This window comes from Canis aureus, chromosome X (genome assembly GCF_053574225.1).
Source record: "Canis aureus isolate CA01 chromosome X, VMU_Caureus_v.1.0, whole genome shotgun sequence".
Classification (NCBI taxonomy): Eukaryota; Metazoa; Chordata; class Mammalia; order Carnivora; family Canidae; genus Canis; species Canis aureus.
Window position 1 is genome coordinate 17559172 of NC_135649.1, and position 15758 is coordinate 17574929.

The window sequence follows — 15758 nt, forward strand, 5'->3', positions numbered from 1 at the left end:
GACTGTACCTCCCAGGCACTCCAAGAATCTTTTGATAAGTCCACTAGATAACCATTTGGGAAAATGAACCTTGATCTTTACATCATTCCACATGCAAAAATTTATTTCAGATGCATGAGAAATCTAGAAGAAAACTTGGGACATCATCTTCATGACTTTGGGGTAGGCATAGATTTTAAACAGGGCACAAAAGCAAATCTAAGATTGATAATTGGACTTCATTAAGAACTTCTTTTCATCAAAAGACACTATTAAGAGAGTGAAAAAGTAAACCAGAGACTCACAAAAGGCTCATATACATCCGATAAAGGAGTTGCAATCAGAACTCTTACAAATAGATAAGAAAAAGGCAACCCCCCAAAATACGGACAAAAGACCTGAGAAGGTACTTCATAAGAATATCCCAGAGTGGCCATTAAACATATAAATAAGTATAAATCATTAATCAGCAGAGGAACATAAATTGAAGCCACAATGAGATGCCATTAAACACCCACGAGAATGGCTACAATTTAAGACAAACTATGACCATATGTTTGCAAGAATTTGATGTAACAATTCTCATGCATTTCTGGAACCAGATACACTTGTTCCGCTGTGCCTCAGTTGGCACTTTATTACAATCATCCATTGTGACAGTTTGACAAACTGTGGTGTTATTGCATGCCATGGATTACTTTTATCCTGTTTACTACTGGCAACAAGCAGAGCACTACTCTCAAACCCAAAAGCACAACCCAGTCAACCCCAAAATCTCAGTCTAATAGTCTACCTCAGGGACCATCCTACCCACAACACCAGCTCTGTTTCCGAGTGCATCAAATCAGTAGAAAGAAACCACAGAGTAATTTGAACAGCAAAAGTTTCACATAAAGAATTATTAACTGTAACAGGCAGGAATAGAGTAACAAGAGATTGGCTGATAAGTAAAGAGAATTCCTATTCTTATTCAGTCCCCAGAATTGAAATAGAGCACCTGCAATGGGCTGAATGTTTGTACCTAGCTCCTAAATTCATATATGAAATCCAAATCCCAATGTGGTTGGTATATGCAGGTAGGATCTTTGAGAGGTAATTGCATCGTAAGGGCTCTGGTTTCATGGGAGTGAGATTAGTGCTTTGATAAGAAGAGGCTTTCTTTCTGCCTCTTTCTGCCATGTGAGGATACAAGCAGTCAGCTGTGTGCAAACCAGAAGAGAGGGCCCTCACCAGAACCTGTCCATGCTGGCACCCTGATCTTGAACTTCCAGCTTCAGAACTGTTAAGAAATAAATTCCCATTGTTTCTTAAGCCACCTAGTCTGCCATCATTTGTTATAGCACCCAAGACAGTCTATCCCCCTACACTCTTCACCTGGCCATTATTGAAATAGAACATTCAAGGAAAACCCCACCACCAACCCCCACCATTCCTTGGCTGAGTTAAAGCACACAAGGTGAAATTACCCAAGGACTTCATAAGCTCCCTGCAAGGAAGACTTTCCTGCCCAGAGCTGAGAAGGAGCACCAAGGAAGTATCCTGTCTGGGTTGAGATAGAGCGCATAAGGCAAAGTCCTTCCCACCAGAAGAGTCTGATCTATTATTACTGCTCCAGGGAGGTGTAAGGGAGGCTGCAGGCCATGGAGTGCTGCTGGCCACACTGCCCTACAGCAGCTCTCCCCCACACACCCCCCCCCCAGAAGCTGAAGAACTTCAGTAACAGCTACGAAAAAAAAAAAGAAGTAAAGGTAGCCATGGGTTTAGAGCCACTTCCTTAATGAAAAGCCCTTGGTTTCAAGACCTGCTTCCGTTGGTCTCGTACATGCCACTTCCATTTGAAAAGGGGCGCTTCTGTGCATACCCACTGCTGGGTGCGGGGCCTTGGTGCTGGAGAAATCTTGTGCCCACAGGACCCTGTTGTGCAAGGGACCCAGACCAGGAAGGGAAACTTTTCACTTGTCTCTGGCACCCTTTACAAACAAACTTCAGTAACAACTACAAGAAAAAATCTAAAGGACTCAGAACATTTCCACAGAGCAGGACAAGAGTGAATTTGGATCTTACAGGCAATATAGACAGGCATTTTGTTAACACACTAAAAGAGTAATGTCACATGATCAAAGAATGCAAAAAATGGGATAAAAAGCAACAACTATTCATGAAGAAAAGTTAAAAGCATTTGTTTTTTTAATTTATTTTTTATTGGTGTTCAATTTACCAACATATAGCATAACACCAAGTGCTCATCCCATCAAGTGCCCCCCTCAGTGCCCATCACCCAGTCCCCACCCACCTGCCTTTCTACAACCCCTTGTTCGTTTCCCAGAGTTAGAAGTCTCTCATGTTCTGTCTCCCTTTCTGATATTTCCCACTCATTTTTTCTCCTTTCCACTTTATTCCCTTTCACTATTTTTTATATTCCCCAAATGAATGAGACCATATAATGTTTGTCTTTCTCCAATTGACTTATTTCACTTAGCATAATACCCTCCAGTTCCATCCACGTCGAAGCAAATGGTGGGTATTTGTCATTTCTAATGGCTAAGTGATATTCCATTGTATACTTAAAAGCATTTGTTAAGAAGGGTATGTAAATCTACAGAAATCTTCAGCATATATTATTCATAGGTAAAAAATTAGAAGTGCTCCTTGTAAGATCAGAAATAAGGGGGATCCCTGGGTGGCTCAGCGGTTAAGCGCCTGCCTTTGGCCCAGGGCGTGATCCTGGAGTCCCAGGATCGAGTCCCACGTCGGGCTCCCTGCATGGAGCCTGCTTCTCCCTCTGCCTGTGTCTCTGCCTCTCTCTCTCTCTCTGTGTGTGTGTGTGTGTCATGCATAAATAAATAAAATCTTTAAAAAAAGGATCAGAAATAAGGATGCCCATCATCATCCCTTCTATTCATACTCCCTACAGGAGTCCTACCTGGCACCTTAAGATGGTGAACAGGGCTATTATGCCCATGGAATGAGCTCTCAGACTGCTCAGTGATAGACAAGCCCCAGGAGTGGTGCTTTTCAGGGAGTTATCAGGCATGTCAGGTAGTGACAATTGTCTGGGAATAGAGACTGCTGGGGGTTCCAATAAGTTTGTCCCTTCAGTGGGTGACAGGTCGCTGGTGTTCAGAGCTACTGTGCATGTGACATCATTGATGTCAGGGCCACCACAGAACTCAGGAAACAACCATGGGAATAGTGCTCATCACAACAGCCCAGAGTTCACTGTCCCTCCTGGGATCTAGCCTTCTTTCTTGAGTGAACACTCTTCCCATTCTTGTCAGCCTTGGGTTAATTTGCACAGTTCTGAATCCATTTAAATAATAACCATTATTTAGACAGGATTTACGTGTGTTCTCATTGCTTGTGTGCTGGAGTGGATTTTCATAGGGCCTTCCTCCAACAACCCAGAAGTGCCTCTTTATATATGCTATTTTTTTAAATTTATTTAAGTAGTCTCTACAGCCAACACAGATCTTGAACTCACCACCTTCAGATCAAGAGTAGCATGCTCTTCTGACTGATTTATAATGCTACCTTTTTAAAAAGATTTTATTATTTATTTTTGACAGAGAGAGACAGCACGCTCGCACAAGCAGGGAGAGTTGCAAAGGGAGAGAGAGAAGCAGATTCCCTGCTGAGCCTGATGTGGGACTCCATCCGCAGGACCGCAGGATCATGACCTGAGCTGAAGGCAGACACTTGATTGACTAAGCCACCCAGTCACCCCAATATATGCTGCATTTTAAATGAGGTATAAAATCGAGTGTATAAGACTGTAAATTTTTTATTCTGTTTCTCTTTTTGTTCTGGACGAAAACTAGTATAGGCAGTGCCTGCGTATCAGGAAGAACCATCTATAATCCAGGTTTCATGTATTGCTTCTCTAGCCAACTGGTTTTAGTGAAATCCACATGAACGTATGTGAATCCCCAGAGAGGGTATTTATTCATTTTTTAATTTTGTATGACAAATTACCCCTAATTTAGCAGCTTCAAAAATTATACCAGATTTAGTGGCTTGAAACAATATTTGTTCTTTCTTCTCTCGTAGTCCTGTAGCTCAGAAGTCTGGATGGCTTTGACTTGGTTCTCTGCTTCAGGGATTAAAAAGCCAAAGTCAAGATTTTAGCCAAGCTGGGTTCTCATCTGGAAGGTCTGGGGTGAAATGCACCACCAAATTCATTCGGATTATTGGCCGAATTCAAGTCCTTTGTGCTATGAGACAGATCCTGCATTTCTCACAGGCTGTTACCTAGGGCTCAGCGTCACCTCTAGAGGCCCTTTTCATGTGGCTCTGTCCATCTCCAAGTTACCAAAGACATATCAAATTCTTCTCATGCTTTCTAATGACCTCAGCCAGCTGCTGGTGCTACCAGCTGGAGGAAACACTGTTTAAAAGGCTCAGAGGGTAGCTTTGGTGCTCCCAGTAATCCCACTATAAAGGTCAGATGATTAGTAATTTTAGTTACATCTGCACAGTCACTTTTGCCCTGTAATGTAACAATAGGAAAAAACGAGAGGGCAAAGGGCATAGGGAACATCTTAGAATTCTTCCAAGCAAGAGAAAGAAGTTAAGGTAGCCATGGGTTTAGAGCCACTTCCTTAATGAAAAGCCCTTGGTTTCTTTTTTTTTTTTTAATTTTTATTTATTTATAATAGTCACAGAGAGAGAGAGAGGCAGAGACATAGGCAGAGGGAGAAGCAGGCTCCATGCACCGGGAGCCCGACGTGGGACTCGATCCCAGGTCTCCAGGATCGCGCCCTGGGCCAAAGGCCCGCGCCAAACCGCTGCGCCACCCAGGGATCCCAAGCCCTTGGTTTCAAGACCTGCTTCAGTCAATCTTGTACACGCCACTTCCATTTGAAAAGGAGCACTTCTGTGCATACCCACTGCTGTGACTTGGTGGTCAGAAAGCACCCAGGTTAGGATGGACAGCTCAGATGGCATGGGAACTCAGTGTACCCTGGTCAAGTATTCAATCCTACTAACGCCCAGTAGTAAGCCCAATGTTGTTCAAAAGGACCAGAATGACGTTTCATATGTCTGGGAAATTAGTGCCAGTTCAGAGCTGGGGTCCTGTAATCACTGACAAATCTGATTATTTCTCATCCCCAATGTACAGTCACACTAGTAAAAGATTGCAGGCCCCTTTGGGTATTCATGGGAGAGAGGTAATAACAGAAACTATTAGAAAGGTCCTTCCTTAAGAAGCCTCTCCTTGGAGGAGGGGCACGATGGCAGAAGAGTAGGGTCCCCAAATCACCTGTCCCCACCAAATTACCTAGATAACCTTCAAATCATCCTGAAAATCTACGAATTTGGCCTGAGATTTAAAGAGAGACCAGCTGGAATGCTACAGTGAGAAGACTTTGCTCTTCTATCAAGGTAGGAAGACGGGAGGGGGGGGAAGAAATAAAGAAACAAAAGGCCTCCAAGGGGGAGGGGCCCCGCGAGGAGCCGGGCTAAGGACGGGGCGAGTGCCCCCAGGACAGGAGAGCTCCATTCCGGAGAAGCAGGAGCTGCACCAATCTTCCCCGGGGGAAAGGCACCCGCAGGGAGTTAGAGCAGGACCCCAGGAGGGCGGGGATGCTCTCAGGCTCCCTGGGACACTAACAGACACCTGCGCACCCAGGAGAGTATGCCATACCCCGCGGCTGAGCTCCCTAAAAGACTGCAGCGTGCACGGCTGGACCCGGAACAGCTCGGAGGGGCTCGGGCGGCGGCTCCGCGGAGGGGGCTGCGCGGCCGTGGGAGCGTGAATCCAACAGCGCAGACCGGGAGCACAGGGCGCTGGGACACAGCCCAGGATCCGGCCTCCCACCGGGACAGGCAGAGGCTGGGAGGGCACAGGACAGCCAGAACGCTCCTGCCAGCGAGCTGAGCAGATCAGCGGCCCCGCCCTGGAGCCTCCAGGCCCTGCAGACGGAGAGCACCATAGTTACTGAAGCCAGGGCTCCAGGGCCGCCCACCACTGTGTTTGTTCCTCCTGGGGCCTCACGGGGTAAACAACCCCCACTGAGCCCTGCACCAGGCAGGGGGCAGAGCAGCTCCCCCAAGTGCTAACACCTGAAAATCAGCACAACAGGTCCCTCCCCCAGAAGACCAGCTAGACGGACAAGTTCCAGGGGAAGTCAAGGGACTTAAAGTATACAGAAACAGAAGATACTCCCCTGTGGTGTTTTGTTTTGTTTTGTTTTGATTTTTGATTTCTGTTTGCTTCCCCCACCCTTTTTTTTCCTTTCTTTCTTTTTCTTTCTCTTTTTCTTCTCTTTTTTTCTTTTTTCTTCCTTTTTTCTTTTTTCTTTTTCTCTTTTCTTTCTTTCTTTCTCTCTCTTTTTCTCCTTTACCCAATACAACTTGTTTTTGGCCACTCTGCACTGAGCAAAATGACTAGAAGGAAAACCTCACCTCAAAGGAAAGAATCAGAAACAGTCCTCTCTCCCACAGAGTTACAAAATCTGGATTACAATTCAATGTCAGAGAGCCAATTCAGAAGCACTATTATACAGCTACTGGTGGCTCTAGAAAAAAAGCATAAAGGACTCAAGAGACACCATGACTGCAGAATTTAGATCTAATCAGGCAGAAATTAAAAATCAATCGAATGAGATGCAATCCAAACTAGAAGTCCTAATGATGAGGGTTAACGAGGTGGAAGAACGAGTGAGTGACATAGAAGACAAGTTGATGGCAAAGAGGCAAACTGAGGAAAAAGACAAACAATTAAAAGACCATGAAGACAGATTAAGGGAAATAAACGACAGCTTGAGGAAGAAAAACCTACGTTTAATTGGGGTTCCCGAGGGCGCTGAAAGGGCCAGAGGGCCAGAATATGTATTTGAACAAGCCATAGCTGAAAACTTTCCTAATCTGGGAGGGAAACAGGCATTGAGATCCAGGAAATAGAGAGATCCCTCCCTAAAATCAATAAAAACCTATCAACACCTCGACATCTAATAGTTAAGCTTGCAAATTCCAAAGATAAAGAGAAGATCCTTAAAGCAGCAAGAGACAAGAAATCCCTGACTTTTATGGGGAGGAGCATTAGGGTAACAGCAGACCTCTCCACAGAGACCTGGCAGGCCAGAAAGGGCTGGCAGGATATATTCAGGGTCCTAAATGAGAAGAACATGCAAACAAGAATACTTTACCCAGCAAGGCTCTCATTCAAAATGGAAGGAGAGATAAAGAGCTTCCAAGACAGGCAGGAACTGAAAGAATATGTGACCTCCAAACCAGCTCTGCAAGAAATTTTAAGGGGGACTCTTAAAATTCCCCTATAAGAAGAAGTCCAGTGGAACAATCCACAAAAACAAGGACTGAATAGATATCATGATGACACTAAACTCATATCTTTCAACAGTAACTCTGAACGTGAACGGGCTTAATGACCCCATCAAAAGGCGCAGGGTGTCAGACTGGATAAAAAAGCAGGACCCATCTATTTGCTGTCTACAAGAGACTCATTTTAAACATAAGGACACCTACAGCCTGAAAATAAAAGGTTGGAGAACCATTTACCATTCAAATGGGCCTCAAAAGAAAGCAGGGGTAGCCATCCTTATATCAGATAAACTAAAATTTACCCCGAAGACTGTAGTGAGAGATGAAGAGGGACACTATATCATACTTAAAGGATCTATCCAACAAGAGGACTTAACAATCCTCAATATATATGCCCCGAATGTGGGAGCTGCCAAATATATCAATCAATTAATAACCAAAGATAAGACATACTTAGATAATAATACACTTATACTTGGTGACTTCAATCTAGTGCTTTCTACACTCGATAGGTCTTCTAAACACATTTCCAAAGAAACAAGAGCTTTAAATGATACACTGGACCAGTTGGATTTCACAGATATCTACAGAACTTTACATCCAAACTCAACTGAATACACATTCTTCTCACGTGCACATGGAACTTTCTCCAGAATAGACCACATACTGAGTCACAAATCGGGTCTGAACCGAAACCAAAAGATTGGGATCATCCCCTGCATATTCTCAGACCATAATGCCTTGAAATTAGAACTAAGTCACAACAAGAAGTTTGGAAGGACCTCAAGCACGTGGAGGTTAAGGACCATCCTGCTAAAACATGAAAGGGTCAACCAGGAAATTAAGGAAGAATTAAAAAGATTCATGGAAAATAATGACAATGAAGATACAACCATTCAAAATCTTTGGGACGCAGCCAAAGCAGTCCTGAGGGGGAAATACATCGCAATACAAGCATCCATCAAAAACTGGAAAGAACTCAAATACAAAAGCTAACCTTACACCTAAAGGAGCTAGAGAAATAAACAGCAGATAGATCCTACACCCAGGAGAAGAAGAGAGTTAATTAAGATTCGAGCAGAACTGAACGAAATCGAGACCAGAAGAACTGTGGAACAGATCAACAAAACCAGGAGTTGGTTCTTTGAAAGAATTAATAAGATAGATAAACCATTAGCCAGCCTTATTAAAAAGAAGAGAGAGAAGACTCAAATTAATAAAATCATGAATGAGAAAGGAGAGATCACTACCAACACCAAGGAAATACAAACGATTTTAAAAATATATTATAAACAGCTATATGCCAATAAATTAGGCAATCTAGAAGAAATGGACGCATTCCTGGAAAGCCACAAACTACCAAAACTGGAACAGGAAGAAATAGAAAACCTGAACAGGCCAATAACCAGGGAAGAAATTGAAGCAGTCATCAAAAACCTCCCAAGACACAAAAGTCCAGGGCCAGATGGCTTCCCAGGGGAATTCTATCAAATGTTTAAAGAAGAAACCATACCTATTCTGCTAAAGCTGTTTGGAAAGATAGAAAGAGATGGAGAACTTCCAAATTCTTTCTATGAAGCCAGCATCACCTTAATTCCAAAACCAGACAAAGACCCCACCAAAAAGGAGAATTACAGACCAATATCCCTGATGAACATGGATGCAAAAATTCTCAACAAGATACTAGCCCATAGGATCCAACAGTACATTAAGAAAATTATTCACCATGACCAAGTAGGATTTATCCCCGGGACACAAGGCTAGTTCAACACTCGTAAAACAATCAATGTGATTCATCATATCAGCAAGAGAAAAACCAAGAACCATATGATCCTCTCATTAGATGCAGAGAAAGCATTTGACAAAATATAGCATCCATTCCTGATCAAAACTCTTCAGAGTGTAGGGATAGAGGGAACATTCCTCAACATCTTAAAAGCCATCTACGAAAAGCCCACAGCAAATATCATTCTCAATGGGGAAGCAAGGGAGCCTTTCCCCTAAGATCAGGAACAAGACAGGGATATCCACTCTCACCACTGCTATTCAAAATAGTACTGGAAGTCCTAGCCTCAGCAATCAGACAACAAAAAGACATTAAAAGCATTCAAATTGTCAAAGAAGAAGTCACTCTCCCTCTTCGCTGATGACGTGATACTCTACATAGAAAACCCAAAAGCCTCCACCCCAAGATTGCTAGAATTCATACAGCAATTTGACAGCGTGGCAGGATACGAAATCAATGCCCAGAAATCAATGGCATTTCTATACACTAACAATGAGACTGAAGAAAGAGAAATTAAGGAGTCAAGCCCATTTACAATTGCACCCAAAAGCATAAGATACCTAGGAATAAACCTCACCAAAGAGGTAAAGGATCTATACCCTAAAAACTATAGAAAACTTCTGAAAGAAATTGAGGAAGACACAAAGAGATGGAAAAATATTCCATGCTCATGGATTGGCAGAATTAATATTGTGAAAATGTCAGTGTTACCCAGGGCAATTTACACGTTTAATGCAATCCCTATCAAAATACCATGGACTTTCTTCAGAGAGTTAGAACAAATTATTTTAAGATTTGTGTGGAATCAGAAAAGACCCTGAATAGCCAGGGGAATTTTAAAAAAAGAAAACTATATCTGGGGGCATCACAATGCCAGATTTCAGGTTGTACTACAAAGCTGTGGTCATCAAGACAGTGTGGTACTGGCACAAAAACAGACACATAGATCAATGGAACAGAATAGAGAACACAGAAGTAGACCCTGAACTTTATGGTCAACTAATATTTGATAAAGGAGGAAAGACTATCCACTGGAAGAAAGACAGTCTCCTCAATAAATGGTGCTGGGAAAATTGGACATCCACATGAAGAAGAATGAAACTAGACCACTCTCTTTCACCATACACAAAGATAAACTCAAAATGGATGAAAGATCTAAATGTGAGATAAGATTCCATCAAAATCCTAGAGGGGAACACAGGCAACACCCTTTTTGAACTCAGCCACAGTAACTTTTTGCAAGATACATCCACGAAGGCAAAAGAAACAAAAGCAAAAATGAACTATTGGGACTTCATCCAGGCAAGAAGTTTTTGCACAGCAAAGGATACAGTCAACAAAACTAAAAGACAACCTACAGAATGGGAGAAGATATTTGCAAATGACTTATCAGATAAAGGGCTAGTTTCCAAGATCAATAAAGAACTTATTAAACTCAACACCAAAGAAACAAACAATCCAGTCATGAAATGGGCAAAAGACATGAAGAGAAATCTCACAGAGGAAGACATAGACATGGCCAACATGCACATGAGAAAATGCTCTGCATCACTTGCCATCAGGGAAATACAAATCAAAACCACAATGAGATACCACCTCACACCAGTGAGAATGGGGAAAATTAATAAGGCAGGAAACCACAAATGTTGGAGAGGATGTGGAGAAAAGGGAACCTTCTTACACTGTTGGTGGGAATGTGAACTGGTGCAGCCACTCTGGAAGACTGTATGGAGGTTCCTCAAAGAGTTAAAAATAGACCTGCCCTAAGATCCAGCAATTGCACTGTTGGGGATTTACCCCAAAGATTCAGATGCAATGAAATGCCGGGACACCTGCACCCCGATGTTTATAGCAGCAATGTCCACAATAGCCAAACTGTGGAAGGAGCCTCGGTGTCCATCGAAAGATGAATGGATAAAGAAGATGTGGTTTATCTATACAATGGAACATTCCTCAGCCATTAGAAACGACAAATACCCACCATTTGCTTCAACGTGGATGGAACTGGAAGGTATTATGCTGAGTGAAGTAAGTCAATCGGAGAAGGACAAACATTTTATGTTCTCATTCATTTGGGGAATATAAATAATAGTGAAAGGGAATATAAGAGAAGGGAGAAGAAATGTGTGGGAAATATCAGAAAGGGAGACAGAACATAAAGACTCCTAACTGGGAAACGAACTAGGGGTGATGGAAGGGGAGGAGGGCGGGGGTGGGGGTGAACGGGTGATGGGAACTGAGGGGGGCACTTGACGGGATGAGCACTGGGTGTTATTCTGTATGTTGGTAAATTGAACACCAAAAAAATAAATTTATTAATTTAAAAAATATATATATATATAAAGCCTCTCCTTCATACATTAGTTTTTGGATCTTTAACCAAGTCAAGTGTGGGGTTTGATTGATCAGGGCCCCTTGGTCAGAAGGGGAGTAAGGAGAAGTATGTCTGCACTGCAGGAGATCCTGCAGGGCACCTCTCAATATTCCCATGTCCACTTCCTATGGTCAATGGAAACTACGCCAAGCTAATTCATTCAGGACTGCTAATGATCATGAACTTTGAGAATAAAGATTTGGGTCACCCCAATAGGAACAGGACCATCACCAGGCAAGGTGCTTGGTGAGGGCAAAGGGAATGTGGAATGGGTAATGAGAGAAGTGACCACACAGCCATTTGAAGAATCAAAGACTGTAATAATTATGAGTGTTATTTCCTTAGTTTGATATGAACAAGTTTACATACATAGTAACCAAATATTTTTTTTAAATTTTATTTATTTGAGAGAGAAAGAGTATGAACAGGGGAAGGGGCAGAAGGAGAATCAGACTCCCCACTGAGCAGGGAGCCCGACGTGAGGCTCGATCCCAGGACCCCAGGATTATGACCTGAGTCAAAGGCAGATGCTTACACTACCCATGCCCCAATCAATATTTTTGGGTTTCCTCCCCCTCATCCCCTTAGCTACTAGCATAAAATGCATCAATGTGAGTTAACTTTATTTCTCAGTGTTTAAGATGCAGGAAATTAAAGGCAGAGGAGGGGCGCCTGGGTGGCTCAGTCCATTAAGTATCAGACTCTTGATTTCAGCTCAGGTCATGATCTCAGGGTCAGGAGATCAAGCCTTGAGTCGGGCTCTGTGTTGGGAATGGAGCCTGCTTGAGATTCTCTCCCTTATGCCCCCTCTCCCCCCACCCCACTTATGCTCACTCTCTGTCTCTCTCTCAAAAAAAAAATAATAAAATAAAGGCAGAAGTGATTTAGGCAGCAAAAGAATAACAAAGACTTAACAGCAAAAATTGAACTTTGTACCCTCTTTAGGAAAAGGGTTAACATGTTCTCAATTATAAGCAGGGACTCTTGTATCATGTTAACCAGGAATAGGGAGCATGGTTTAAAGAGATGTTGAAGGGTGCCAAGCTGAGAAGAGGGCACCCATTCTAATGTGTTCACTTGGTTAGATGGCACAAATTACAGACACTTCCACTGGCTGTTTCCAATTAGAATGTGCCACAGGGAGGTTACTAGAGATTGAAGAGCATGGCGGAAGAGAAACCACTGCCATTTTGTAGCTCACACATGGTATTGCTCTGCTAATTCACCTGTTGGCCTAAGTCAGCAGCTCGGCCTGCAATTTCTCTACCTTCTCCTAGGTTCCCCCTCAGTTTTTCTATCATATGGACCAGGTGTTTGTGGTTAGCCCCAAGAAGCTGGGCCCTGGATTCTGCAGATAACCTTGTCACCAAGATCAGAGGCAACAAGAAAGGCGATGTATTTGTTTGTTCTTATGGGTTTCCAGATCAAATGTGTGGGATTTAGCTCATGAACTTCCCTCCCTACCCCAGCTGAGGTGACAGCATCCTTATAGAGACTTCTTAACCGCATTCCACAATTACATAAATGAGGCCAATTTTCTGTCCCAGCAGCAGCAGCAGCAGCAACAACAGCATATATATCTCCTACTTTCTCTGTGTCTCTAGTTGACCAGAGGATACCTAACTTTTATTAGGCCTCATCATACCACTGGCTTCTTGGATCTGGTAGTTTTCCCCGTGCTAGTATATTGTATATTGTATATAAGAACACCTTTGAATTTCATTTTTTATAATTTCCTTGTTGTTTGGCTCAATGTTTCCAAATCCAGCATAAACAGATACCATTATTGACTGGAAGTATCTTACTTCAGATGGCTGAAACAGAATACCATAGACACAGTGGCTTAAAAACAACAGAAATGGGGGTGCTTGGGTGGCTCAGTGGTTGAGTGTCTGCCTTTGGCTAAGGACATGATCCTGGGGTCCTGGGATCAAGTCTCACATCCCAATCCCTGAGGGGAACCTGCTTCTCCCTCTGCCTCTCTCTCTGTGTCTCTCATGAATAATAAATAAAATATCTTAAAAAAATCAGAAATGTATGTCTTGCAGTTCTGGAAGGTTGAAAGTCCAAGATCTAGGAGCCAGCATGCTTAGGTTCTAGTGAGGGCCCTACACCAGGTTGCAAATTGCTCTCTTCTTATGTGGCAGGAAGAGCAAAAGAGAGATCTCTGGGGTCTCTTCTATAAGGAAACTAATCCCATTCTTGAAGGTCCCACTCCCATGACTTAAACACCCCCCCAAAGGCCCCACCTTTTAATACAATCACATTGCGGGTTAGGATTTCAACCTGAATTTGGGGGACACACAAATAAATATTCAGTCCATTGCAGTGATTTTTTTTAACTTTTTAATTTTAAGAGCAGTTCTAGGCTCACAGCAAAACTGAGAAGATACAGAGATTTCTCATGTCTCCCTTGCCCCACACAAGCATAGCTTCCCCACTACCAGCATCCCCCTCCACAGTGGGACATGTGTTACAATTGATGGACCTACAATGGTGCATCATCATCACCTCAAATCTATAGTTTACATAGGGGTTCGTTCTTGGTGTGGCACACTTTATGGGTTTTGGTAAATGTATAATGACATGTATCCACCATTACAGTATCAAAGTATTTTCACTGCCTTAAAAATCCTGTGTCCTGAACATGAGAGACTCCTAACTCTGGGAAATGAACAAGGGGTGGTGGAAAGGGAGGTGGGTGGAGGGTGGGGGTGACTGGGTGACGGGCACTGAGGGGGGCACTTGGGATGAGCACTGGGTGTTATGCTATATGTTGGCAAATTGAACTCCAATTAAATAAATAAATAAATAAAATAATCATTTTCTTTTTTTTTAATTTTCTATTGGTGTTCAATTTGCCAACATATAGCATAACACCCAGAGCTCATCCCATCAAGTGCCCCCCCAGTGCCCATCACCCAGTCATCCCCACCCCCCACCCACCTCCCTTTCCACCACCCCTTGTTCGTTTCCCAGAGTTAGGAGTCTCTCATATTATGTCTCCCTTTCTGATATTTCCCACTCATTTTTTTCTCCTTTCCCCTTTATTCCCTTTCACTATTTTTTATATTCCCCAAATGAATGAGACCATATAACGTTTGTCCTTCTCCGATTGACTTATTTTACTCAGCATAATACCCTCCAGTTCCATCCATGTCAAAGCAAATGGTGGGTAAAATAATCATTTTCAACACAATGCAAAAAAAAAAATCCTCTGTCCTGGGGCGCCTGGGTGGATGGCACAGTTAAGCATCTGACTCTTGGCTTTGGCTCAAGTTGTCATTTCAGGGTCATGAGATCGAGCCCCACATCAGGCTCCCCACTCAGCGTGGAGTCTGCTTGGGACTCTCTCTCCCTCTCCTCCACCCCTCCCCCACCCCGTGCTTTCTCTATATATATAAAATAAATAAATAGATCTTTATAAAAATGCTCTGTGCTTGGTCTATTCATTTCTTCTCAATCTGTCCAACCCCTCGCAACCACTATCTTTTTATGGTCTCCAGCGTTTTGCCTTTTCTAGGATGACAGATAGCTGGAATCATGGAGTAAACGGCCTTTTCATATTGGCTGCTTTCACTTATTAATATGCATTTAAGATTTCTCTATGTCTTTTCATGGCTTGATAATTCATTTTTTTAAGATTTTATTTATTTATTCATGAGAGACACAGAGAGAGGGGCAGAGACATAGGCAGAGGGAGAAAGAAGCAGGCTTCCTGCAGGGACCCTGATGTGGGACTCAATCCCAGAACCCCGGGCTCACAACCCAAGCCAAAGGCAGATGCTCAATCACTGAGACACCCAGTTGCCCCTTGATATTTCATTTCTTTTTAGCAGTGAGTGATATTCCATTGTCTGGATGTACCCATTTATTTATCCATTCACCTACTGAAGGACAATGGTTGCTTCCAAGTTTTGGCAATTAAGAATAAAACTGCAATAAACACTTTCGTGCAGGCTTTTGTGTGGCCGTAAGTTTTAAACTATTTGGGGTAAATACCAAGGAGAGTGATTGCAAGATGGTATGGCAAGAGTGTGTTTAGTTTTGTAAGAAACTGCCAAACTGTCTTCCCAAGTGACTGTGTCCACCAGCAATGAATGAGAGTTCCTGTTGCTCCACATCCTTGTCAATTTTTGGTGCTGTCAGTGTTCTGGATTTGGGCCATTCTAATAGGAGTGTAGTAGTATCTCATTGCTGTTTTAATTTGCAATTCTCTAATGACATAGGATGCGGATCATCTTTTCCTATACTAACTTACTATCTGTATGTAATTTTTGGTGAGATGTCTGTCACCTCTGGCCCTTTTTTTAGTTGGATTGTTTTGTTTTTCTGATT